At 46.7% G+C, this 27164-nt stretch overlaps 1 protein-coding gene and 1 long non-coding RNA gene across 9 annotated transcripts in view; one reads left to right on the top strand and one right to left on the bottom strand.

The window, feature by feature from the left end:
* EHMT1 (euchromatic histone lysine methyltransferase 1) overlaps positions 1–27164 on the bottom strand; it is a 155522-nt gene that overhangs the window by 87806 nt on the left and 40552 nt on the right. The window lies entirely within an intron of this gene.
* LOC147575204 (uncharacterized) lies at positions 10213–15919 on the top strand. Of its 3 annotated transcripts, none has more exons than XR_015243260.1 (5): positions 10213–10317; positions 10596–10721; positions 11580–11681; positions 13235–13383; positions 14971–15919. It is a non-coding gene; the product is annotated as an uncharacterized LOC147575204 (long non-coding RNA). The 3 variants fall into 3 exon arrangements; XR_015243262.1 differs by having other exon boundaries at positions 13183–13383; XR_015243261.1 differs by lacking the exon at positions 13235–13383.

The following is a 27164-nucleotide window of genomic DNA, read 5'->3' as shown; positions in this document are numbered from 1 at the left end:
AGCAAAGTCTCAGGGCCCAGCCTCTGATCCTCCTTCCACACTCTGACCCCATCTTCCTGTCCCCAGACCCTGCAGCCTCTCAATAGGCCAATCTCCCCCTTATCAGAAGGCCTCTCCTGGACCCTGCCTCGCTGGCCCCCTGGCACTCACCACCATCAAACATACCACCCAGCCTGTCTGCCCCACCAGCATGCAAACTCTGGCTCCACAGGAGGGGCCTGTCCTGTTCTCTGACATATCCCCGAAGTGTCGGCAATGCCCGGCGTGCAGAAGGAGCCAATGAGCATGTGGCCACAGAACTACTGGGGCCTTTCTAAGAGGACTGAGTAAGAAAGGCCGCTGGGCCCACTTCCATGTCTGCTTTCCACACAGCTATACACCTGTGTAGATTCTCTGGAACAGCCTAGAGACCCACAGCCAGCGTCTGCCGCATGAATAAAGGAGGCTGAGTGGTAGCCACTCTAACCCCTGACGGGTGAGGGCAGAGCAGGGCACGGCCAGTGTGAACGTCTGAAAGTCCAAAAGCCCAGGGACTGAGCCCGATGATGAGCTCAGCCCACGACTGAAGCAGGAAGAACAAAAATCTCCCAAATTCAGATGCTCTCTGTGGACCGAACCTATGTATGCTAACAAGAGGGAACATGGCTGTCATCACCTCCTCACAAGAGCCAGCAATCCACAAAATCAACACCAAACCAGGAGAGGGGTGAGGATGGAACACGGAGCCCAAACCAGTGACAAACTCCTGTACTGGCAACAGCAGAACCAAACAGAACTTCAAGCCTGCCTGCAGCCCGATTCGGGGTGGGGGCTGTGAGAACGGCCGGAGTCTCACAGGAGGAGGATAAGGATACTGGCTCTAGAGCGCAGGGCGACGGGGAGGAAAGCAGCTGACAGTTGCACGCACAGCTGACGCTCTGGACACTGCACTGCACTGCCCCAAAGCAAGGACACCTCGGCAGCAACAAGCACACCATGCACAGAATCTTGGTTCCTCTCTACCACTTCCCACCGAGAGGACTGAGGCTCCTGGAAGAGAGAGAACCAATTCCAGGTGAGGGCAAGGAAAGTTCCAGACTCTCAGACTCCTAGAGCATGAGGTGCTGCATCACACTGTTGTCCACCCTCATATCTCTGGCCCCGAGATTTCCTACCAGCTGAGTAGAAGTCTCTCTGTGGGCTAAGTCTTTTGTGGCTACACTGGGGCTGGCACAACACCCCCCCCGGTTGCTGGGCGGACACAGACCTGACATCACCGAGGAGCCACCAGTGAGACAGCTTCACAGGGCTGACTGGCACATGTCTCCATCTTTAATCAACTATCAACATTTAAAAGTAGGAGAGTGTGAGGTGCCTGGGTGGCTCAGTCGGTTGAGCGTCCGACTCTTGATTTCAGCTCAGGTCATGATCTCATGGTTGCGGGATCGAGCTCCAAGTTGGGTTGTGCACTGGGTGTGGAGCCTGCTTGAGATCCACTCTCTCTCCCTCGGTCCCTCCCCCACTCTCGAGCTGTCTCTCTCTCTCAATCTCTCTCAAAAAAAAAAAAAAAAGTAGGAGAGTTTACAAAGAATCTGGGTTTAGAGAGTCTGGGGAAATAAGAAGCCCGGGCAGAGCCCAAGGAAGGGCTCCTGGACTCCCTAACAGAGCCCTTGACCTCTGTATGTGGACCCAGGAAAACCCTCTCCTGCCCCCCTCTAAGCTTACCAGCAGCACCTGATGTCCCTCCCAGGGTCAGGTCTTGGCCAGGCATCTCAGAAAGTAGGCAGGGGGCCACCTAACCCCATCTAATCCCAGCCCCCTGACCTCCTACAGCCCATCCAGGGTCAGGCCCAGATGCTCAGCCCTTGCCCCCACTCCCAGCCCATCACAGCTACATCCCAACCACCCACCTCTAGCCTATCCCCACAACCCACTCTCAAATAGAAGTTCTCTGGGGTCCCAAGACCCTTCCAGGGGTCCAAGAGGTCAAAGCTAGCTAGCTTCATTGTAATACTAGGAGCCTACCTGCCTGTTTCACTGTGCTTACTTGGGTACCTTAGGAGCCAAAACGGCAGCACCAAATTAAACTTTTTATTTTTTTAATTTTTATTTATTGACTGATTTATTAACAATTTATTGTCAAGTTAGCTAACATATAGTGTATACAGTGTGCTCTTGGCTTTAGGAGTAGATTCCCGTGGTTCATCCCTCACATACAACACACGGTGCTCATCCAAACAAGTGCCCCCTTTAATGCCCGTCTCCCATTTTCCCTGCCCCACCCTCATCACCCCTGAGTTTGTTTTCTGTATTTAAGAGTCTCCTATGGTTTGCCTCCCTCTGTTTGTAACTTATTTTTCCTTCCCTTCCCCTACAGTCTTCTGTTAAGTTTCTCAAATTCCACATATGAGTGAACACATATAATATCTGTCTTTTTCTGACCAAATTAAACTCCTAAGTGACTGAATTCTTCAACGCTATGCACTCAGGGCGGAAAAGCCAACCTCACCTGAGCATGCCCTTGTTGAGGCGGTGCAGTGAGCAGTCTCCCCACGGGCCTTCTCATGAAGGCAGCAGACAAGAGGTAAGCAAGCAGCAATCCAGTCTGCTGGCCGCTCAGGAGAGGCCCGGGGCAGGCACTGGGCTGAGTGTCACTCACTGGGTGTCTGCATTTGGAAGAACTGGCAAGATCCATGGCTACGCACGTGTGGATGCAGGCCAAACATGTTCTCAAAATAAACACAGTGAGCCCACGACCTCGAAGAAAAACCAACAGTATGTGTTGCCAACGTTAAAATTCTAGCTTCTGGGGCGCCTGGGTGGCGCAGTCGGTTAAGCGTCCGACTTCGGCCAGGTCACGATCTCGCGGTCCGTGAGTTCGAGCCCCGCGTCGGGCTCTGGGCTGATGGCTCGGAGCCTGGAGCCTGTTTCCGATTCTGTGTCTCCCTCTCTCTCTGCCCCTCCCCTGTTCATGCTCTGTCTCTCTCTGTCTCAAAAATAAATAAACGTTGAAAAAAAAAAATTTAAAAAAAAAAAAATTCTAGCTTCTGACTGGAAACTAGAATTTGGGTAAATGTGTATCTATCTGCCCCATGAGCTTCACAGCTGCTGGACACTTAAAGACTTTCGATGACAGAAGAGATGTTAATAAGAGAATACAATTTTCTGATCTTGGATGACGAAATGTGCCAACATTTGGAAGATCCCCATAATTTAGTGAGCCAGTGTTTCCCAAATGAGCAGTACCTAATCTTTATTTATTTTAATTTTTTTTAATGCTTATTTATTTTTGAGAGAGACAGAATGCGAGCGGGGGAGGGACAGAGAGAGAGCGAGACACAGAATCCGAAGCAGGCTCCAGGCTCTGAGCTGTCAGCAGCACAGAGCCCAACCCAGGGCTCAAACTCACGAGCTGTGAGGTCATGACCTGAGCCGAAGTCAGATGCTTAACCGACTGAGCCACCTGGCGCCCCAAGCAGTACCTAATCTTTAAAACCACACATGACAGGAAGGTGCACTGAGATGCGAGGCCAACCATGGGTTTAAACCTCACAGGGAAGGAAGGCCATCGACATTCTGCTTTGCCCCATCAGGTTCTGGCACACTATAGCCAGCAACACATCCGGAATTATCTAAAAGGCTCACGTGTCTACACGAGGCTGGATCTTCCTCACATACTGCAACCAAACAGCACATCCCTGCAGTCAGAAGCCAGACAAGAAAGAGATACACCAACCTGTAAAGCAATGCCACACTTCTGTGGTTTTGTTTTAGAAAATAGTTATTTTTCACAGAAATTATTCACTTTAACATGTAAACAACACGTTACAGGTTTACTTTTGTTATTTTTAAGTAAATAAGGTTTTTGTAAAGCTTCAGTTTTCATTTATGTTTTGGTCAATACCAGTAGATAGAACTCACATAAACAAGAGCCCTCTGGGGTCCTAAACAGCTTTTAGGGTTGTTGACTGGCCTTGAGGCCAAGCCATACATCAAGGACACCAAGCCCCCCCACATCACAGACCTGCTGAAAATGCCTCCAAACCCCCCGGCACGCCCAGGGCCAGGCATGGCAGGACAGGCCTCCCCGGATCACTCACGAATATACCTACAAACCACCTGTGTCCTGTCCCCACTGTCAGCCACGTGTCCCAGCCATGAAATTAAGATTCATGACTTCTTCCCCCAAAAAACTCTGTTTTAAGAATATTACATAACACACTTTCAAACAATACCAGAAGTATCCACTATTCTGCTCTGCATCTATTCGGATGCATTCAGGAACTCTTCTGATGAGCACTAACCATCACTCCAGGCCCCAGAGAAGCCTCAGAGCCCGAAACAAGACCCCAACATCTCTTCTTTGTCTGCAGCTCTTACTTTTAGAATCCAAGCATCCTCCCTGCTCATTACTCTGAGTGACCACTGACAATGGCACAGGGCAGAGGAGGAAGGAAAGGGGAGTGTGGAGGAGGAGGAGGAGGAGGAGGAGGAGGAGGAGGAGGAGGAGGGGAGGAGGAGGAGGAGGGACAGGGGAGGAGGAGGAAGAGGGGAGGAGGAGGAAGAGGGGAGGAGGAGGGGGGAAGGAGGAGGGGGGAAGAAGGAGGGGGGAAGAAGGAGGGGGGAAGGAGGAGGGGGGAAGAAGGAGGGGGGAAGGAGGAGGGGGGAAGGAAGAGGGGGGAAGGAGGAGGGGGGAAGGAGGAGGGGGGAAGGAAGAGGGGGGAAGGAGGAGGGGGGAAGGAGGAGGGGGGAAGGAGGAGGGGGGAAGGAGGAGGAGGGGGGAAGGAGGAGGAGGGGGAGGAGGAATAGGAGGGGGAGAAGGAGGGGAGGAGAAGAAGGGGGGAGGAGGAGGGGGGGAGGAGGAATAGGAGGGGGAGAAGGAGGGGAGGAGAAGAAGGGGGTGGAGGAGGGGGGGGAGGAGGCAGCGGCTGCGGCCCAGAGGGCGGACTCCCACCCTGCACGTTCTTCTCTTCCTCACCCTTCGCCTGCCTCAACGAGGCTGCCTGGGGACCTGCGGTGAAACAGGCCCAAAACTGCAGCACTAACAGCTCCCTCACCCACTGACCCAGATTCCCATCCAACTTCACGGCCTATGACAAATTCTGAGTTAGAGCAGCACCGTAACGGCCCACAGGCTGAAGTGCCCCTGCGGGAGGGGGAAGCACCGCACAAAGTCTGTCCAGTATGCAATCAGAACGGACTATAAACCACAGCAATGGAGCAAACGTTTTGGGAAAGGCACACCAGAATAATGGAGTCCACTCTGCATGCACTTTATGTACTAGAGTTAGAGCTGAACTTCTAGAAAATGACATTCTGCCCTTTGAATGTCCATCTGATACACTGAAGCACTGCTGTGGATGGAGAAAAAAAAGAAGGAAAATTGTCCAGTCTGTGAAGTTTTTGCCCTTAAATACAAGTTGGTAGATTACAATATAAACAAAAATCTAGGAGAAAAATGTGTCCCGGGGGTGACGCAGAACCTGACCCGTGCTGGAGTTACAAGGTGAAGTGCACTTCCAGCTACAGGTGTCCATTACATTTAGAGTTCAGGGATATGACAAATCAATTTGTTTAGTGTAAGCACGTTTACCTGAACTTCAAATGTAACTGGGCACCGTGTTTTTTATTTGCTGAATTTGGCAACCATGAACGGAGTCTATAAAAGTCAGCAAAAGACAAAAGGGCGCGAAGTTTCAATAATTCTGAAGTGGCAATGTTGATATTAAAAAAAAAATTGTTTTTTATTTTTTTTAATGTTTATTTATTTTTGAGAAAGAGAGACAGAGTGCAAGCCGGGGAGGGGCAGAGAGAGAGGGAGACACAGAATCCAAGCAGGCTCTGGGTTTTGAGCTGTCAGCACAGAGCCTGATGAAGGGCTTTAACCTACCAACTGGGAGATCATGACCTGAGCTGAAGTCGGACACTTAACCAACTGAACCATCCAGGCACCCTGCAATGTTGACATTTTAATTTTTTTTTTAATTTTTTTAAGTTTATTTATTTTGAGAGAGACAGCATGAGCAGGGGAGGGGCAGACAGAGAGAGGGAGAGAGAGAGAAACCGAAGCAGGCTCTGCACTGCCACAGCAGAGCCCAACATGGGGCTCAAACTCACGAAACTGAGATCATGACCTGAGCCAAAACCGAAAATCAGATGCTTAACCGACTGAGCCACCCAGGCACCCCAGTGTTGACATTTTTAAAAGGCAATATTCTCTGCCCTGTGAAATCATATTCCTAAGAAGAAAAATAATTTTTTTTTTTTAGAGAAAGAGAGAGAGAGAGAGAGACAGAGAGAGAGAGAGACGGCACAAGTGAGCGAGGGGCAGAGAGAAGGGGTGGGGGAGAGAGGGGGGCTCACCCAAAGTGGGGCTCGTGTTCACCCAGTTCACCCAACGTGGGACTCAAACTCACAAGCCGTGAGATCACGACCTGAGCCAAAACCAGATGCTTAAAGACTGAGCCACCCAGGTGCCCCAGAAAAGGAATTATTAATGAAACAATTTCTCCATAAGACAAAAGAACACAGAAGAAAATAAAACACAGAGGAAAAAACCCAAAGGCATTATAAAATCTTACTCCAGGGCCTTCAGATACCCTAATTTAATCCCACTCCAGCACTCTATCAGATGCCCAGAGCCGCAAGGCCCCCACCCTACCCTCATCTCTGGCCTGCCTCCCCTATGCCTCAGTCTAGACTCTGCCAGCCTTACAGACACAGGATGGTCCCAGTATGATCTGCACAGGGGAACGGCTGTGACCTCACCACCCACTCACACCTACCTTAAACCCTGCACAGCACATTTTATGCAGCCAAGATGCCTCTACTCCACAAAAACCAGAAGCAACCTCAGCACAGTCAGGAAACCAACCAATTCTAACTACACAATACTACAGAGTATTTCTGAAGAAAAACACTCAGTTGTTTGTTTTTAAAGGTAACAAGAGAGGTATCTGGGTGGCTCAGTCAGTTAAGTGTCCCACTTTGGCGCAGGTTCTGATCTCATGGTTCACGAGTTCAAGCCCCACATCAGGCTCTGTGCTGACAGTTCCGAGCCTGCAGCCTGCTTTGGGTTCTGTGTCTCTCTCTACCCCTCCCCCACTTGTGCTCTGTCTCTCTCTCTCTCTCTCTCTCAAAAATAAATAAAACCATTAAAAAAAATTTAAAGTTAACAAGAAAAGAGGGCACAGGAGGAAGATGCCCAGATGTAAAGACCACAACAGTAGTATCTACTGTATTTTTTTAATGTTTGTTTGTTTGTTTGTTTGTTTGTTTATTTATTTATTTATTTTGAGAGAGAGAAAGCACAAGCAGGCGAGGGGCAGAGAGAGAGAGAGACAGAGAGAGAGAGAGAGAGAGAGAGAGAGAGGGAATCCTAAGCAGGCTCCATGCTCAGTGCAGAGCCCGACTCAGGGCTCTATCTTATGAACCACGAGATCATGACCTGAGCCAAAATCAGGAGGTGGACACTTAACTGGAGTAAGCCACCCAGGCGCCCCCTTCTTTTCATTTTTAAATGTAGTACAAGACAGAAAGAAGACAGTGCTGCCATTTTTACCCCACATCAGAATATGTGTGGACATAATCTAGGTTTCAGCTAGGTTTTTCTTCATGATCAAAAGAAAAAATCTTGGGGTGCCTGGGTGGCTCAGTCAGTTCAGCATCTGACTTTGGCTCAGGCCACAATCTTGTAGTTCCTGAGTTCAAGGCCCGTGTCAGGCTCTGAGCTAATAGCACAGAGCCTGCTTCGGATCTTCTGTTTCCCTCTCCCCCTGACACCTCCCTCCCCTGCTCATGCTCTCTCCCTCTCTCCCTCAAAAATAAACATTAGAAAAAAAGGAAAGAAAAGAAAAAAATCTCTTACGAGTCTGTACAGTACCGTCACTTTGTGTGATATAACCATAAAATAAGCATATAATAATCACTTACAACTTAAATAACACAATATGTAAATAAAATAAAGGCAACCCCCTCGTGACACTTTAAATTAAATGCATTTTCCTCTCAGGGCAGACCGGGGTCTCCCCACTCTGCCCCTCAGTCAGCACTGCTTTTCATCCACAGAAGGTGTTTCTCCATTGTCAATGGACGTGAAATGGCTGCATCAAACATAATTCATCATAATACAGTTAACTTCAACTTTACTACATTTGATTTCAGATAGTTTTTAAGAAGACAGTTTCTGCTATGCGTACAGTATAAATTAAGATGGTTAAGATTTTGTGTAGAACCTTCGTTACTTTTCCATGCAAGAGTACGACCCATCACTTGTGTTTTATTTACTGTCAGCTCCTGTTTTATTTACAGTGAGCCTCCTCATCAGCACCTGTGCGGGTTCACCTGCAAGGCAAAGTGCCTGCCCCCACAGGTCAAGAGCCTCGGGCACAAGGTTAGGAACGTGCCCAAGGCCAGGCAGCATACCCTGTAGGTGAGGTAACAAACCCAGTTTCCCAGGGTTTGGAAAGGCTCAACCTCCCAGGTACCTGCCCCGTCGGGTTTCTACCACACTGCTGATTTGTTTTCTTTTTGTAAAATAAACAATGGCTGTTGGAGAAAGATCACAGAAACTCTGACATCACCCCTTTGAAAGTTCCTAAAATTCAAAGACAGGGGCGCCTGGGTGGCGCAGTCGGTTAAGCGTCCGACTTCAGCCAGGTCACGATCTCACGGTCCGTGAGTACGAGACCCGCGTTGGGCTCTGGGCTGATGGCTCAGAGCCTGGGGCCTGTTTCCGATTCTGTGTCTCCCTCTCTCTCTGCCCCTCCCCCGTTCATGCTCTGTCTCTCTCTGTCCCAAAAATAAATAAACGTTGAAAAAAAATAATAATAAAAAATAAAAATAAATAAAATTCAAAGACAAATAAGGGCTGGACCAAATTTTGGATAATCTGTAAGTATTTAAATAGTTTTATCCATTTAAACTATAAAGATATCGGCAGAAAGAACCATGACACTGTGTCAGCTCTAAATCCGGACGGGCCTTTGGCTCATGAGAAGGAAAGCCTCCACTGCTCCATGGCAGCCTGTGAATCCAGGAAGGGCTGGCCAAGGACCCCCAGCGCCAGCCCAGGCTCAGCCCACCTCATCGGTAGCCAGTTACCTCTCAACAGATCAGACCAATGGTGTCCACATCACAAGGACAGCCAGGAACCACGGTAATGATAGTTCTGGACCAACCCCGCCGAGTCTCCACACTGCCAGCGGTGCAGCCAACCCCGGATGGTGGAAGCTTGGCCGGCCTCTACTCAGGCGGAACCACAACAAACGGGGGCTGGGAGCGCAGAGTAGTCTGAAAGGAAAACTTAAGAGGGAAAAAAAGAGAATCATCTATCTCAGGGCCCTTTGGCTCACTTTTCCAGAGAGCTCTGTTCTCTCAGGTGACCTAAATTAGTGAAGCCCAATTGTAACGTGGCTTTCTCCACAAAGATGCAGCCATGGGGACTCCTGTGGAAAGAAGATCTTCCCCCACATTCATTCCAACTCCCCCAATGATCCAATGGGAAAACTCTAGTCTCAACAATAAGGAGCTAATCACAAAAAGTATCCTTATTTATGACAGCAAGGATGAAACCCTTAAAGTCATCAGAAACTTAAAACTGCTTCCAAATACTCTAACCTCTGAAGTGGAGTGGGGGTCCACCGGACAACAGACCAGCCCCACGGCTAGCACACACAGGCCAGGCCAGACCAAACCTACAGGGAGCAGCACATGTGGACAAACATTTCCTGACAGCCGGCTCCATGACTCAGCCATACAAATACGGAAGCCAACGTCGAACCAACCTGCCACACAGATCTCAGACCCTGCTGTGTGTGCATGGAGCCAGTGCTCTGGTCTGATCTTGGGCCTGAAAGCTGCTCCCCCTGCCCTGGCAGCACCAGCATTTCCAAGGCCACAGCCATCTCACAGATAAGCTCCCTCCCTTCTCAGGGCTCAAGCCACCCTGGACCCATGTATCCACATTATTCGGAACTCCTATTTTAAGCACAGATGTTGAGAAGGTTACTCTTTAACTACTACACACACACACACACACACACACCCCTTAAGTTTGAAAAGAGTCAAAGCCATTCCAAAAAGAATTTGAGAGAAGGTGACCAACATGGCAGCCCACAGAGGAGCCTGGTAAAGATGTGCCCACACTACACAGGGGGAGGAGGGAGAGAGTCCATGTCCTCCCACGAAACTGCCATCTCCTCAATGCAGCCTCAAAGCACCCTTACCCTCGTGTTTTGCGGGGTGTGCCAGATTTCACATATTATCTACTGGAGCTGTAAAGATACCCAACAATGGTGAAATACTAAGAAAAAGGAAGGGAAAATCCTCTCTAAACACGTAAGTGCATGCTTGCTGGACTCTGTGGTTCCATGGGTGATCGTGCTTTCACATTTCACAGCTAGGAGGCCAATGGAAAGAAAAGCCCTTCTCCTCCAACAAAGAGCACACTGCTCACGGCTCACAGGCTTTCCTGACTCGGCCGCTGGAGGCAATCTGCAGCATCCGACACACAGGGCAAAGAGGACCTTCTCTCCCCAAGGGTGGAGATGTCATGGCTCTAGCCACCTTAGAAGAAATGCTAATTCTGACCTGCCATTTGTTCCTCTCTCCTTTAGGACTCTGCCCAAGATCTGGACCCAGAGACCGCGTCCTCTCCTCGAGAACTGCATCAGGGCCAGCGCAACACTGTCAACACCAAATGGATTCCCAAAGATGGGATGCGTCTTCTGTCCAGGAAACTTGTGAGATGTAGAGGGCTATCTGCTCACCCCCTAATTTTCAACTATTTTCCACATACCAATTTCACTAGCTAATTATCAAAAGGGGTGGGGAGAAAAAGAATGAATCCTTTCAATATCTGATAGATTTCCTTTTCCCTCTTTTGTCTTTTTGTTTTTCCCTTTGGCAGCAAAAGGAGTTAGTTCCTAATTTTGGAAAATACAATTACTATCCAAAGTAGCCCCAGAAATTACATTTAAGGGACTGTGAAATATCAGAACAGACTCCCTTTCCATCTGCTATTTAACCCTTAATTGGCTTCTCTGCAAAGGAAAAAACCAAAGGCGCTACATGCTTGCTGCTCCCTTGACCCAGGCTAGGCTTGGCTATTGTAGTTTTCCAAAGATGGCCAGACCAATGTGCACACGACCCTACACACCTCTCTAACAAGGTGATGCTGACATTCCTCCATGAGAGGTGGGCTGTGCTCCTTCGCCTTTAATAAGATGGCCTTTTGTGACAGCCTAGACCTGAGACTGTGGCTAAAGTGAGCTCCATGGTGCGTGAGGCCAGGTCACAAATGCCCTGAGGACCCCAGAGCTGTGGCCACCTGTGGGCGTTCCAACCAGCAGCCCACACAAAAAGCACACACCACCAGAAGTGCCAGCCATCCCCAGTGCCTGAGGCTTCCAGCTGAGGCCCCAGGCTCATGGACCAGAAAAAAGCCATCACCCCCACACACACACTGCCCTGTCTGAACTGCCAGCCCCATGAAGGATAACAAGTGATCACTGTTGTCTTTAGGCACTATGTTTCAGGGTAGTGTGCTAAGCATTAACAGACAACTCAAACAGTGCCCTTGTCCTTTGTGTCCCTTCCAGGCCACAGCAAACACAGCCCTGGGCCTGGGACCCACAACAGAGGTCAGACCCCCATAGAATGTGATTTCCAGAGAAGACACAGCAAGCTGAGAAATGAAACAGGTGCGTGGACACCTGTGGGGAAAGCACGGCCTCTCCCACTCTGAACCGTGGCTCCACAGCCCCCTAAGCTTCCATGAATTAAAGCATGCTATCTGAACCCTTTCTGGTCTGTGGAGGAAAACAAAAACAAAAGCCAGCCACACACCCAGAACAATCTCCCAAGATCTAACCGGCTAAGTGCTGGGCTATAGCAGGTGTCTGTTCTGAGGGCATAAACCAGGGAATGGGGGTCACACAATGTTTACTTTCAGTCTGACTTTCCACACGGTGAAGATATCTACACATATTTACCACCATAAATATGCTGATTTCTTCTTTTATACGTCAGTCTCTTGTGAATTTGGATAGTATGATCACCACAATTTGGTTTACTGACAAAATCAAGTTTCCAGACCTGCAAAGGTGACACTTGCTTCCCATGGGGACCTTCTGCCTGGTTCTCACACTGATGGGTCCCACCCTACACAGCAGTGCAGGGGGTTCTCTACCTGGCTAAGCAGAAAACCAGTGGTGGGTCTGGGTACACCTAGTGCCATTAGATGCTCATGGGGCACACAACTCAACACGACACCAGGAAGACTCACAATCTTTGACACTGGAAAACACCTACTCCATCTCTCCTACTTTAACTCAGACTAAATTAAAATGAAAATGGACTCCATTAGAAATGAGGATGTCTTTGAGGCGCCTGGGTGGCTCAGTTGGTTAAGTGTCAGACTTCGGCTCAGATCATGATCTCGCGGTCTGTGGGTTCGAGCCCCGCATCGGGCTCTGTGCTGACAGCTCACAGCCTGGAGCCTGCTTCAGATTCTGTGTCTCCCCCTCTCTCTGACCCTCCCCCGGCTCACACTCTCTCTCTCTCTCTCTCTCTCAAAATAAAGACACACACAAAAAAAATTAAAAAAAAAAAAAAAGAAAGAAATGAGGCTGTCTCACTGGCAGAAAGGCACAGGGTGGAGACAACGGGGCCACCAGGATGCAGCAATCAGCTGTGCGCCTAACACAGGCCTGTCCACCAGCTACATGCGCATGTACCACGGTGACTCAACAGTGAGAGTAACCTTACAAGGCCAGAGTAACTCAGTTCCACTCCAAAGATCTAGCTCTTAGTTCCTCAGTTTCAACCAAGTTTTTCCTAATATAAAACCATCACGAAGGGAAATTACTCAACATGATGTCATTTGTTATACCCTTAGGTTATCAATATAAAAAACAAAATGGGCAACGTGGCTCAAAAATACAGTCGTCCTAACAAACTCAGTAACAGAAATCCACAATGTGGGACATTCTGCAAGACCACTGACATAGCTTCCTCATCGCAAAAGATGAAAGATATTAGCAGGGGTACTGGTTGCAGATATCAAATATAACAACCAAATGCAAAGTGTGGATTCTGTTAGGATCCTAATTTAAACCAACCAACCATAAAATGACATTTTGACATGATCGGAGGGTGATTTTAAAATAGATGTCATCAAGCAATTACTTCAAATTTTGTTAGGTGTGAAAACAACACTGTGGTTATGTAAGGATGCCTTCTGTGTTTTTAAAAGGTACGTCCTCTGAGTTGAGAAGTGGAAGTTTCGCGGCCTCTATGGTGTGCTCCAAAATACCACAGCAACAAAAAAAAAAAGGAAAAGGAAGAGAAGGAACGAACAAGATAGGAACCATGTGGCAAAATCTTGACCATGATCATGGAATTGTAAGTCGTCTACTTTGCACATGATGGAAACAAATTCTTCATAAAATCCTAAAGAAAAACTAGTTCTAAACTACAGATGACATCTGAGTGTCCTGCAGCGCTCAACATACAGTCCACAGCAGGCCTGACACCCTCACACGATTCAAGCTCAGCTCTCTGCTGACCAGGCATGGTACCTTGCTGCCCTACTTTTCTCTTGACCAAATGGGTACAACTACCCAAAACCCAGTTCTGCAGGAAGCTGCAGAACGTTCAAAACGGTGGGCAACACACAATAAATTCCGGCCACTTTTACTGCTCGATGTACTTAGTACATACATCATAAAGATATTTCTAGTATCTGCCATGTGCCAGACATAAACTTGTCACTCATTCCCCAAAGTCAACTGTTCAAACGCAAGCGTGTCTCAAGCTGGCCCCAGCCCCAGCGGATTCTGTGCACCCTATCTGCCCCAGTGATCAGTCACCACACTCACTGCTCTCTTCTCTCCATCCATGCCCTACAAGAGCAGCAGCTATTTTCCTTTTCCAAAGATCCCATTACTGCCATGCTCAAAAGCGATGAAGGACCAGTTCCCAAAAGGGTGGGTCTGGCCCCACTACTCGGACCATCTCAGGGAGGGGCTGCCATACTCTCCCCCGGCTCTCTAATGTCACCCTTCTCTTAAGACTCCCCACAAGTCTTCAATACCACACCCTCTTTTGAAAGAGGCCATGGTCCAGCCCACACATGTCCACTCCCTCGTCACCAGCTTTGAGGCCAGTCCCTCCCCAAGTACTCATAGACCTCACTTAACTGGAGTCCAAGAGCATCACTCACTGCCAATACACACAGCAGGGGCACAATCAAGTCAGTGTACAAGCTCATGACTCTCCCCCAGACACAAAACACGCATATAAAAAAATGTCTTCTGGGGCGCCTGGGTGGCTCAGTTGGTTGAGCGTTCAACTTTCTGGCTCAGGTCATGCGTGATCTTGCGGTTCGTGGGTTCGCACTCTACATTGGACTCGCTGCTGTCACAGTGCAGAGCCTGGAGCCTGCTTCAGATCCTCTATCCCCGGCTCTCTCTGCCTCTCCCCCACTCGCACTCTCTCAAAAATAAATAAAACATTAAGAAAAAAAATTTTTTAACGTTTTCTTACTTTTTACTATTGTAAGAACTCCCTTCTAAAGTAAAAAAGATTGATTAGAAAAAAACCATCTGACTCTAGATTTCAGCTCAGGTCATGATCCATGCGGACAGTGTGGAGCCTGATTAAGATTCTCTCTCTCTGCCCCTCTACCCTGCTAGTACACACGCTCTCTGAAATAAAAAATTAGAAATAAATAAGTAAATAATAAAGGAAATACTCAAAGGTACATATAAATATACTTTATGAATGCCAATAACGGAGACCTTCCCCTGACAATATTTTGGCACCTTGACCAGTATCGGCCTATTGTTTCCTATAACTCCCATTTTATCCCTTTTCCAAATTCTTCCACGGGCCAGTCAACTTTCTCATCAGCTCTGCCTACTCTGCACTTCAACAGAATCAGCAACTTCCCATGGATTTTTAGTAAACTGTGCTTCATTTCTATTTCAGGAAACAAGAACCATTTTAAAAGCTCCTGTATTGAAGTTGAGTAAGGGAACAAAATGACCAGAGCCAAGGAGGCACAGAGCCATGATCTCTGACTGGAGGGGACGAGGCTGGGAGATGGCACCTACTTCACATTGACTGGGACAGCCATGGTCAAAAAAGATGAGCCAAAACAAAAACAAGTGCTGGCAAGGATGTGGAGGAGCTGAAACCCTCACGCGTTGCTGGCGGAAATGCAAAATGACGTGGCTACTGTGGAAAACGGTTTGGTGGTTCCTCAGAAAGTTAAAGAAAGAATTCCCACATGACTCAGCGATTTACTCCTGGGTGTACACTCCAAAGACTGAAAAGAGACACTCAAACAGATGCTTGTACACAAACATTCAGAGCAGCACTATTCACAACAGTCACAAGATGGAAAAAACTCACATGTTCATCAGCAGATGAATAAACAAAATGTGGTCTACGCATACAAGGGAAGATTACTCAGCCAGAAAAAGAAATGAGGCTCTGCCACAGGCCATCGCGCAGATGAACCTTGAGAACATTACGCAGAGAGAGATGCGCCAGGCACAAAATGACAAATCAGTCTACTTACATGAAACACCTACTTTAGGCAAATTCATAGAGACAAAAAAAGGAAAGGAACAGCAGTACAGAGTTTCTGCTTGGGGTGGCAAGAATGTTTTACAAACAGGCAATGATGATGGTCACACAACACCGTAAACATACTTGTGCCACCAAAAGTAGGCTTAAAAATGGCTGAGGGGCACCTGGGTAGCTCAGCCGGTTAAGCTTCTGCTCTTGATTTCGGCTCAGGTCCTGATCTCAAGGTTAGTGAGTCTGAGCCCCGAACTGGAATTCTCTCTCTCCCCCTCTCTCTGCCCCTCCACTGCTCATGCATGCTCTCTCTCCCTCAAAAATAAACTTTAAAAAATGGCTGAAATGATAAGACTTATGTTTAAGCATATTTTACCACAATGAAAAAGAAAGACGCGGAAAAAGATTGAGGGGTGTGCCAGGATAACTCTACCTATACAATCAGGGATTCTTTAACAAAGTCAATGCAAGTCTTAGAAAGGACTCCTTTACAAGGAGAGATGTAATGTGTATACAATACAAAATCAGAATATAACATATAACACTTATGTATTTAAAAATGAGATTACCGGGGCGCCTGGGTGGCGCGGTCGGTTAAGCGTCCGACTTCAGCCAGGTCACGATCTCGCGGTCCGTGAGTTCGAGCCCCGCGTCAGGCTCTGGGCTGACGGCTCAGAGCCTGGAGCCTGTTTCCGATTCTGTGTCTCCCTCTCTCTCTGCCCCTCCCCCGTTCATGCTCTGTCTCTCTCTGTCCCCAAAAAAATAAACGTTGAAAAAATAAAAAAATAAAAATGAGATTACCATACCAGTGTTGAAAGCAGGACGTCATAAACTACACTGTTTAAAAGAGATATATCAGTCTGATGTGGATAGCTGGATTACGGCTGTCGGAGTGGTAGGGCATCTGGCGGGCAACCTAATCTCAAATGGCTCATGAAAAAAAATCTCTTTTATCATACTTGCAACTTTCTTTACATTAAGTTGAAAGTATTTCAAAAGAAGAAAAAAAGCAGTTCTATAGGCAGAGAAAACACAACACCTACAAAGACTGACTACACGGTTTTGGCGGGCTCGAATACATCTGCATAAAACTCCCTAAGAGAGAAATCTGAAGGGATGTGTATCAAATCATCGTAGAAGCTGTGGGGACACTGTCGAGTAAGAAAGGGACACACAGGGACACATAGGGCAGATCCTGCCTGAACAGGATTTGATCTTCAAAAGGAAAATTCCTACATTATTGCACGATTTTACATTTTTAATTTAAGTAAAGGAAATGAATTGGGGGAGTTAGGTGAAAACTACAAAGCATATACTGTAACATTTGCATATAACTTTCCAAATATTTTTCTGTGCAAACACACTCATGAAGGTACAACTAATACAGACTACGTAAACGGGTAGTAAATTTTTCCCATAACTACTGGGAGCAAATGAATTCATGCCGTCACAGCACAGGCTGCAGCAGCAGATCCCTAGCATGCACTGAGCTCTCCCCACACACAGGACCCAACTAAGAGACACGCAGGGCATCTATGACATCTCAGCATCATAAACAGCCTTGAAGTGAACACCTTCACTTAATACACTCCTTTGCATGTAGTTCCCCATAAATTTCTCCAAGAATGCCGTAAAAGAAAGGAGAAAAGAAAAGAAAAGAAAAGAAAAAAGAAAAAAGAAAAGAAAAGAAGGGACAGAGCTAGAAATTAAAGCTATACTTTCCCTTACACAAATGATGTGCTAAATGTCTCAGCAGGGCTCTTAAACAGAGGGGGTGTTTTTTTCCTTCTTAAGACTCAAACACTAAAAACATTTTGGAAAACAACTCCCTATCCTTCTCATGTCTGTTTGTGGTAAATCTAGGGTTCAATCTCAACTGTAAGAGAAAGGAACCTTTCCCCTGGCCCAACCCCACTTTACCAAGAAACCAGCAATGTGAGGCCTGGCTGCATGGCCCTGTCTGTCCCAGACACAGAACAGGTCTTAGCAGGCGGGGTCTACACACCTAAGGAGCTGCCAACAGAGCCGAGTCAGAGAAGACATGAAGCACTGAAGTGATCAGAAGCCCTTCCTGCCAGCCAACCTCAAGGCTCACATCACTGAATGTTATTGTTTGTAGACCAATTAAGGAGCTACCGAGTTGATTCCTAACACCCTAAGTGACAGAAGCACAAAGGCACACGAACCTCCGCTGTTTTCCAAGCCAGCTAACTCTCCTACCAGCAGCTATGGTAATGCCACCAAGCACTACACAACTCTAATTTACATGAAAAACTGTTTTTCTGAAGTCCAAACTCTAACAGAATAGGTCACACTACCAACAAGTCACCTATGTAGTGTGCCATTAGCCACAACATCCCTTCTACCCTGGAGCTCCACATGCATGCTTGCACACAGCTTACTGTACGGCCTTACTGTACCTGCACATGAAAGGAACATCAGGCTCTTCCTATAGGGACTGTCTCTTCTCCATACATGCTATTTTGACAACAATTCAAATTATTGCAGAATGTTCTATGTTCCCGCTTGTGGCCCACAGTAGCAGCTTTCCTGACCTCCCTTTAATAAAGTCTCTAAGGGGCGCCTGGGTGGCTCAGTCAGTTAAACATCTGACTTCGGCTCAGGTCATGATCTCACAGTTCGTGAGTTCAAGTCTTGCTCCAAGAAAGCTCTGCTTCTCTCTCTCTCCTTCTCTCTCTTTCTCTTTGCCCCTCATGGGATTCTCTCTTTCCCACCCCCTTCACCGCCCCTCGCTCACTTGCACCTTCTCTCTCTCAAAACAAATAAGTAAATAAATAAAGTCTCTGCAATAAGAATGCCTGTCAACAATGAGCTCACTAGTCCACATCAAGAGGGCCCTATGGGAAGGAAGCATGATTCCGGTGTTTATGCTCATCACTAAAACTGTATCAAGTGGTAAAACTGAGAGAAGAAAAACAGCACGGGAAAACAAGAACTCAGAGGTGAGGGTGAGGAGAGGGTCTGCCTTCACGGTGACTGTTACTTCTGTTAGCACCATGAACTAAATTAAACTGCCAGTGCACTAGTGGGGGGGGGGGGGAGATCAACCATGTAGGGTAGCCATCCTTTGGACTACAACTCCCCCTCCAGCCATGGGATCTGGAGACCTCAGCGGAGCATCCCCATAAAGGTGGCTTGCAGGGTTCTCAGCACAAGGACACCCTAACCTCCCCTCCAAGTTCCTGGTTATGTGAGGCAATGCACCCCCCCTTTTTTTAATTTTTGTAATGCTTTTATTTTTGAGAGAGAGAGAGAGAGCGCGCACAAACAGGGGAGGGGGACAGAGAGAGAGAGAGAGAGAGAGAATGAATCCCAAGCAGGCTCCACACTGTCAGCACAGAGCCCAATGGGGGCTCGAACCCACAAATCATGAGATCATGACCTGGGCTGAAATCAAATTGGACACTTGACCAACTAAGCCACCCAGGCGCCCAGCATCCCCTTCTTTTGTTGAAGCTCACTGAAGTTGATTTCTGCTACCTGGTTCCATCTCTTTCTCCACTGACGCAAAGGGAGGCCCTGAAGTTTCCCTTGCATGCCACCTAGTTATTAAGGAGCACAGCCCGTGACCGCAAAGCCCCCCAGGGAGCTAAAACTGGGTGGTAGGAAGACATCTGCCACCACAGACTAACTAGAAATGGATAAAAGCAAATTTCTAAGTAGAGAAAAATATCATGACTCCTTAGACACAAATTTTCAATCAAGAACAAAATAAACCATTATTTCCTCACAAAACACAAAAAAAGCTGGTATTAGGAAAAACCAGTTCACTTGAAATTTTTAACTTTTTAAGATTTTAAAGTATTTAGGGGCTTCTGGGTGGCTCAGTCAGTTAAGCGTCCAATTTCAGCTCAGGTCATGATCTCACGGTTTGTGAGTTCAAGCCCCACATCAGGCTGTCTGCTGTCAACGCAGAGCCCACTTCAGATCCTCTGTCCCCCTCTTTTTCTGCCCCTCCTCCGCTCTCCTTCTCTCTCTCTCTCTCTCTCTCTCTCTCTCTCTCTCAAATTAAAAAAAAAATTAAAACAAAGATTTTAAAGCATTTAATAAATCCCAAGCCCAGTAACTACTGTAAAGGAAAATGATTTTTACTGTTTCAACAGCTTCCTGCAGCATTAAAACAGGGGTTAGCATAAACACACACCAATCCCAGGGCTCACTCTCATGCCCCAAACTTGGATGAGCAAAATGTCTCACTATCCACATGCCTTAGTGGTCATGGGGTCAGGACGAAAGTCAGATCTGGTTGGTCAAAATCTTATAGGGAAAAACAGAATGAGTGCCTCCAACACAGTGGATCCACTTGCTTCGAGGCTGAATCTTGAGGGGTGACACAGAGGCTTCCCAGGGACACTGGGGCTACAACTTGGAAATTAGGAAATACTGGGGGTAGTGGACGATCCTGAATTTCTGGAGGAAAAGTCAACATTTTTACTGCCACCAATAATGGAGGAATGTAAGCAGAAGTACTTTGTGCCATTTCATATCCATAATATATTAAGTCAGACAGAAGACAAATAATTTTTGGACAAAGAATTTATAAGATGTGCAATATAGATACTACAAAATTTTAGCAAAATCCTGGAGCTTAAGGCTGAGTACAGTTCTGAGGATTTCAGTTGGACCCCTGCATACTACAGTGCTGGTTACACATATGGCAGAAACAATGAAACCACAGTGTGTCTGTGACTGAAAAGACTGAATTCCGTGTGCCCCTCAGACTGAGGGCTCTCTGTTAAGTCGCCATGCTAGCTTCTAATTATCATTGACCATGGCTGCTAAGAAAACCTGACGAACAATAATCTTTTTTTTTAACATTTTTTATTGTTTTTTTTTTTTTTAATTTTTTTTTTTCAACGTTTTTATTTATTTTTGGGACAGAGAGAGACAGAGCATGAACGGGGGAGGGGCAGGGAGAGAGGGAGACACAGAATCGGAAACAGGCTCCAGGCTCTGAGCCATCAGCCCAGAGCCTGACGCGGGGCTCGAACTCACGGACCACGAGATCGTGACCTGGCTGAAGTCGGACGCTTAACCGACTGCGCCACCCAGGCGCCCCATATTGTTTATTTATTTTTGAGAGAGACACAGCATGAGTGCAGGAGGGGCAGAGAGAGAGGGAGACACGGAATCTGAAGCAGGCTCCAGGCTCTGAGCTGTCAGCATAGACCGCGACGCAGGCTTGAACTCACAAACCATGAGATCATGACCTAAGCTGAAGTTGGACACTTAACCGACTGAGCCACGCAGGTGCCTCAACAATAATCTTGTAATGGCAAAATAGTACTAATTAAAAACAGTGGCATTTCATGCTGAATGTGAACAGTGCAATTTTGACCTTTCTTAATGGACTATTTCTTCTGATACATCTATATATGTAAAAGGCGATCAGCTTGAGGTTTCTAACAGCATAAGCAACAACAACCTCCCCAAGTAGCATAATCTTATTCATTAGTCATGGCATGACTCTGTGAAAGAAAATCTATCACTGCCTATGAAAATTCTTACAGTTTTCCTTAAATATGTGTAAAAGAGACTAGAAACAATCACACATACAAATAAGAACACAGTACAAGGTGAGGGCATTTCAAATCAGCAGAAGAGGGGATAATTAACAAAATGGTCACTGAGATCACCGGCTGGTCACGGAAGAAAGGCCATCACAAACATGAATCAATGAGTGCAGGGATTACATATAGTGCGGCACAACTGTACAAGCACTAAGAGAAATCCTTGGTGACCCTGAAGTGAGGAACCGCTGATTCTAAGCCTAACTAACTCCGCGACAAGGAATCACAAAAGAAAAGCTTTACAGATTTAACTACCAAAATATTTTAAGCACTTATGTGACAAAATAAAGAAACAACTCTAAAAGCCGGAAAAAAAAAGGGGTGGGGGGGCTGGTCCTGGATGGATCAGTCGGTTAAGCAACCAACTCTTTATTTCAGCTCAGGTCATGATCTCATAGTTCATGGGATTGAGCCCCATTTAGGGCTCTGTACTGACATTGCAGAGCCTGCTTGGGATTCTCTCTCTCCCTCTCTCTCTGCCCCTCTCCCACTCGCACGTGTGTGTGTGTGCGCGCGCGTGCGTGTGTGTGTGTGTGTATTCAAAAAAATATATGCAGTGTATGGGCTTAGTACCTTTAATATACTCTTAACCCAAGAAGGAACAGATAAATAGTAACTCCAAATCAATTTTGTAAAGACAGAGACCACCAACAAAGTAACAGGCAAAAGAGTGAAACAGGCATTCCCAAGTGGCCAACAGATGCACATACAGGCAGATGCTTGGCCCTGAATGTGACCAAGGGCTGGAGAAGGGGAGGAGTTCCCTAGCTCCCCCAGAGCAGCGAGATCACACAGCAAGCAAGTATGCCATAGATTTCCTAAAAACACAGACCAGTCTTCTCACAAGGATGCAATAACCCTTAACAAAACAGGAAATGAACCCAGCAACATGTAAACATAATTACACATCCATGACCATGTGAGATCTACCCCAAGAACACAAGGTTGGGGGGGCGGCTGGGTGGCTCAGTCGGTTGGGCGGCCAACTTCAACTCAGGTCATGATCTCGCAGTCTGTGGGTTTGAGCCCTGCGTCGGGCTCTGTGCTGGCAGCTCGGAGCCTGGAGCCTGCTTTCGATTCTGTGTCTCCCTCTCTCTCTGCCCCTCCCCTGCTCGCTCTCTGTCTCTTTCTTATTAAAGAATAAACATTAAAAAAAATATTTTTTTAATTACAAAAAAAAAGAATGCAAGGTTGGTTTAACATCTGAAAATCAATGCAACAATTATTAACAGAATATAGGACAAAAACCACAATGATTAAAAAAAAAACCAAAACACAAAAAACCCATAATGATCATCTCAACAGATGAAAAACAAAACATCTGACACTGACTTCAAGCTGTATTACAAAGCTGTAATCATCAAGACAGTATGGTACTGGCACAACAACAGACACTCAGCTCAATGGAACAGAACAGAGAACCCAGAAATGGACCCGGAAACATATGGCCAACTAATCTTTGACAAAGCAGGAACAAATATCCAATGGAATAAAGACAGTCTCCTCAGCAAGTGGTGCTGGGAAAACTGGACAGCAACATGCCGAAAAATGAACCTGGACCACTTTCTTACACCAGACACAAAAATAAACTCAAAATGGATGAAAGACCTTAACATAAGACAGGAAGCCATCAAAGTCCTTGAGGAGAAAGCAGGCAAAAGCCTCTCTGACCTCAGCTGCAGCAACTTCTTACTCAACACATCTCCGGAGGCAAGGGAAACAAAAGCAAAAATGAACCACCGGGACCTCATCAAAATAAAAAGCTTCTGCACAGCCAAGGAAACAATCAGCAAAACTAAAAGGCAACCGATGGAATGAGAGAAGATATTTGTAAATGACGTATCAGGTAAAGGGTTAGCATCCAAAATCTATAAAGAACTTATCAAACTCAACACCCAAAAAACAAATAATCCAGTGAAGAAATGGGCAAAAGACATGCATAGACACTTCTCCAAAGATGGCGAACAGACATGAAAAAATGCTCGACATCACTCATCATCAGGGAAATACAGATCAAAACCACAAGGAGATACCACCTCACACCTGTCAAAATGGCTCACATTAACAACTCAGGCAACAACAGATGTTGGCGAGGATGCAGAGAAAGAGGATCTCTTTTGCATTGTTGGTGGCAATGCAAGCTGGTGCAGCCACTCTGGAAAACAGTCTGGAGGTTCCTCAAAAAACTAAAAATAGAACTACCATACGACCCAGCAATTGCACTACTAGGCATTTATCCAAGGGATACAGGTATACTGTTTCGAAGGGGCACGTGCACCCCCATGTTTACAGCAGCGCTATCGACAATAGCCAAAGTATGGAAAGAGCCCAAATGTCCATCAACAGATGAATGGATAAAGATGTGATATACATACACAATGGAGTAGTACAAGGCAATCAAAAAGAATGAAATCTTGCCATTCTCAACTACATGGATGAAAGCAGAGGGTATTATGCTGAGCGAAATTAGAGAAAGACAAATATCATAGGATTTTACTCACATGAGGACTTTAAGATACAAAACAGATGAACATAAGGGAAGGGAAGCAAAAATAATATAAAAACAGGGAGGGGGACAAAACATAAGAGACTCTTAAACAGAACAAACAGAGGGTTACTGGAGGGGTTGTGGGAGGGAGGGGATGAGCTAAATGGACAAGGGGCATTAAGGAATCTACTCCTGAAATCACTGTTGCACTATATGCTAACTAACTTGGATGCAAATTCAAAAAATAAATAAAAATTTTAAAAATAATAAAATAAGGGGCGCCTGAGTGGCGCGGTCGGTTAAGCGTCCGACTTCAGCCAGGTCACGATCTCGCGGTCCGTGAGTTCGAGCCCCGCGTCAGGCTCTGGGCTGATGGCTCGGAGCCTGGAGCCTGTTTCCGATTCTGTGTCTCCCTCTCTCTCTGCCCCTCCCCCGTTCATGCTCTGTCTCTCTCTGTCCCAAAAATAAAAAAATAAAAAGAAAATAATAATAAAATTTTTAAAATCTGACAAAATTCTTTCATGATCTGCACAATGCACTGGGGGCTCTAGCCAATGCAGGGCAGTGACAGCGGGGGGGGGGGGGGGGGGGTGTCTAACACAAGTAAGAAAAGGTAACAGTTACCCCTAAGCCTACCGCCAATAGTAAACACCTTAGTGTATCACTTACAGCTTTTTACGTTAACAAAATAATATACTTATTTTTAATCCATTCTGTCATTGAACCTGATGATAGAGGTCTCTCTCTATAACATCATATGCAAGACATGCAATGGTGTATCACATGGCTACAGCCGACTGCTTAGCTATTACAAGCATCACGGATACTAACCGTGCACGTCTCCAGTGAAGCTCTCCTCTTCATGCACTCACCATGTTGTGTGCCTCCTACATTTCCCACCAAATCCCATCACCACCTTCTTATTGTAAATCACATCATCCCGAAAGTCACCAATAAAAAGAAAATGGTCTACTCATTTTTCTGCCTTCAATCTCTGTCCTTTCCCACTTAGTATATCTATTCTACAGTTAGAATTATCTTTCTAGAGTTGTGACCTCACCACAATCTGAAAACACCCAGTGTTTCCCGCCTCTCATGGGCTCTGGCTCGCACCTCCCAGCACAGCACAGAGGTGCTTTGGCACTCTAGGCCAGGGGTCCACTGGCCAAATCGAGCCCAAGCCTATTTCCGTACTTCCCACAAACTAAAAACTACATTTTTTTAGTTATAAATATAAAAAAGAATATGCATTAAAAGCCAGGTGTGGCCTGCACACCTGGCCCTTTCCAGGAAGTTTGCTAACCCCTAACCTAGCCCAACAATTTTTAGGCACCAAAAGAGCCTGCCAAACATATGGAAGTGCTGACGCATCAAGCTACTGAGGGTGGCTTGAACAGAGCCCTTGAGTCTCCATCACTGCCTTGGTCCACCCCCCAGCTTTCATCCTCCAAGATAAAACTCTGCCACTCAGCCGGGCAAAGCCCCCAGGGTTCATCCGGCTGATCACATGCTGCACTGAGACTCCCTAAGCACCTCTATCTCAGCAGGAAGGGGTCCCTGAGCAGCATGGGCTCGGATTTACTCATCTTTGCAACCCAGCATCTAGCAGAGTACCTGGCACGTAACACATATTCCCGGACTTTCTGAAGAACACATTTTTTTTTAATGTTTTTATTTATTTCTGAGACAGAGACAGAGCATGAGCGGGGGAGGGGCAGAGAGAGAGGGAGACGCGGAATCAGAAGCAGGCTCCAGGCTGTCAGCACAGAGCCCGACGCAGGGCTCCAACTCACAAACCGTGAGATCATGACCTGAGCCGAAGTCGGCCGCTCAACCGACTGAGCCACCCAGGCACCCCATGAAGAACACACTTTGGGGCGCCTGGGTGGCTCAGTCGGTTGAGCGGCCGACTTTGGCTCAGGTCATGATCTCGCAGTCCGTGAGTTCGAGCCCCGCGCCGGGCTCTGTGCTGACAGCTCGGAGCCTGGAGCCTGTTTCGGATTCTGTGTCTCCCTCTCTCTCTGACCCTCCCCCATTCATGCTCTCTCTGTCTCAAAAATAAATAAACGTTTAAAAAATTTAAAAAAAAAAAACATTTAAAAAAAAAAAAAGAACACACTTTAAATGATGATTAAGGGGCGCCTGGGTGGCTCAGTCGGTTGAGTGACTGACTTCGGCTCAGGTCACGATCTCACGGTTTGTGAGTTGGAGCCCCCCGTCGGGTTCTGTGCCGACAGCTCGGAGCCTGGAGCCTACTTCGGATTCTGTGTCTCCCTCTCTCTCTGCCCCTCCCCCGCTCATGCTCTGTCTCTGTCTCAGAAATATATAAGCATTAAAAATGATGATTAAGTATACAATGCAGGCCTCTGACATCAAGAGACAAGTCATGTGATGGCAGGAAGACTGCACAAAGTAACGCACAGCGCACCCCCAAGTGCATCTGGACGTGCACTTCAAGATTGGACACAAGAATAAAGAGCACAAAAGGAAAGCTCCAGAGTTGAAAGCCAAGTGTTCGAGGACATGTGCTGGGTTGGAGTGAGCTGGATGGACCACAGTGTGGAGCGCTGGAAGAAGTGAGGGGAGCTGGAGAACCCACTATGGGCTTTAATGTCTATCATCTTAACATCCCTTGGTACAGGACACCTGGAGGACTGGTATGGTTGAGCGACCGACTCTTGATTTTGGCTCAGGTCATGATCCCAGAGTTGTGGGATCAAGCCCCACACTGGGCTCCACACTGAGCATAGAATCTGCTGGGGATTCTCTCTCTCCCTCTGCCCCTTCCCCAAGGATCCTCTCTCTCTTAAATAAAAAAAAAAATAAAATAATAAGTTTTAACATTCCTTGATGTATGTCAGTAAATCCTGTTTAACTTCTTTTGGCCCCTAGAATTTGCTTCTTAAAGTATGGTCGTATGGAGACCAGTCCTGATGAAGCCCTGGGGTTTATTCAGGTTACAGGTGTACAGCTTTCATTAAGTGTCTATCTACCAAATGGCAGGTGCTGTTGTCCCTCTGTGCTCTTTGTGCTCCAGGACTAAGGCCCGTATCTTTGTGTTTTAGAAATTCTCCCTTGCAGTCCCCAGCATCTCTCTATCACCCATTTCCTCTCATTATACAACAGAGAGAGGGGACAGAGCAGCTGTAACTGGTCACCACCCACCTCAGCCCTCTGGGTGAGTCAGACTGTGTGCTTTATTCCAGGGCAAAACACTGGTCTGCCCTAGAACACGAGCTTCAACTGCAGGCTCCTAAGAACAATGGAGTTACCAAAAAGGACCCACAAATTTGCAGGCCCTCCCAGGATTGGCCGTGGGCCAAGCAAATAGTACATTGCCACATATACAAGCTATTTTTTCATGTAGGTAGCATTACTAGATTGACCACAATTTTGTTACTTTCTGTTCTCTCAATTAGTACATACTTTTCACAATTACTACCATGACAACAGCCTTCAAATTTTTTGATGTGAGGAAAAAGTTTTTAATATACTGAAAAAAATTTGGCAATTTCTAA

The sequence above is a fragment of the Puma concolor genome, chromosome D4, assembly GCF_028749965.1.
Source record: "Puma concolor isolate L17-30 chromosome D4, mPumCon1.1.hap2, whole genome shotgun sequence".
Taxonomy (NCBI): Eukaryota; Metazoa; Chordata; class Mammalia; order Carnivora; family Felidae; genus Puma; species Puma concolor.
The sequence above is the reverse complement of the archived record's forward strand: the minus strand, read 5'-3'. Positions and strand labels throughout refer to the sequence as shown.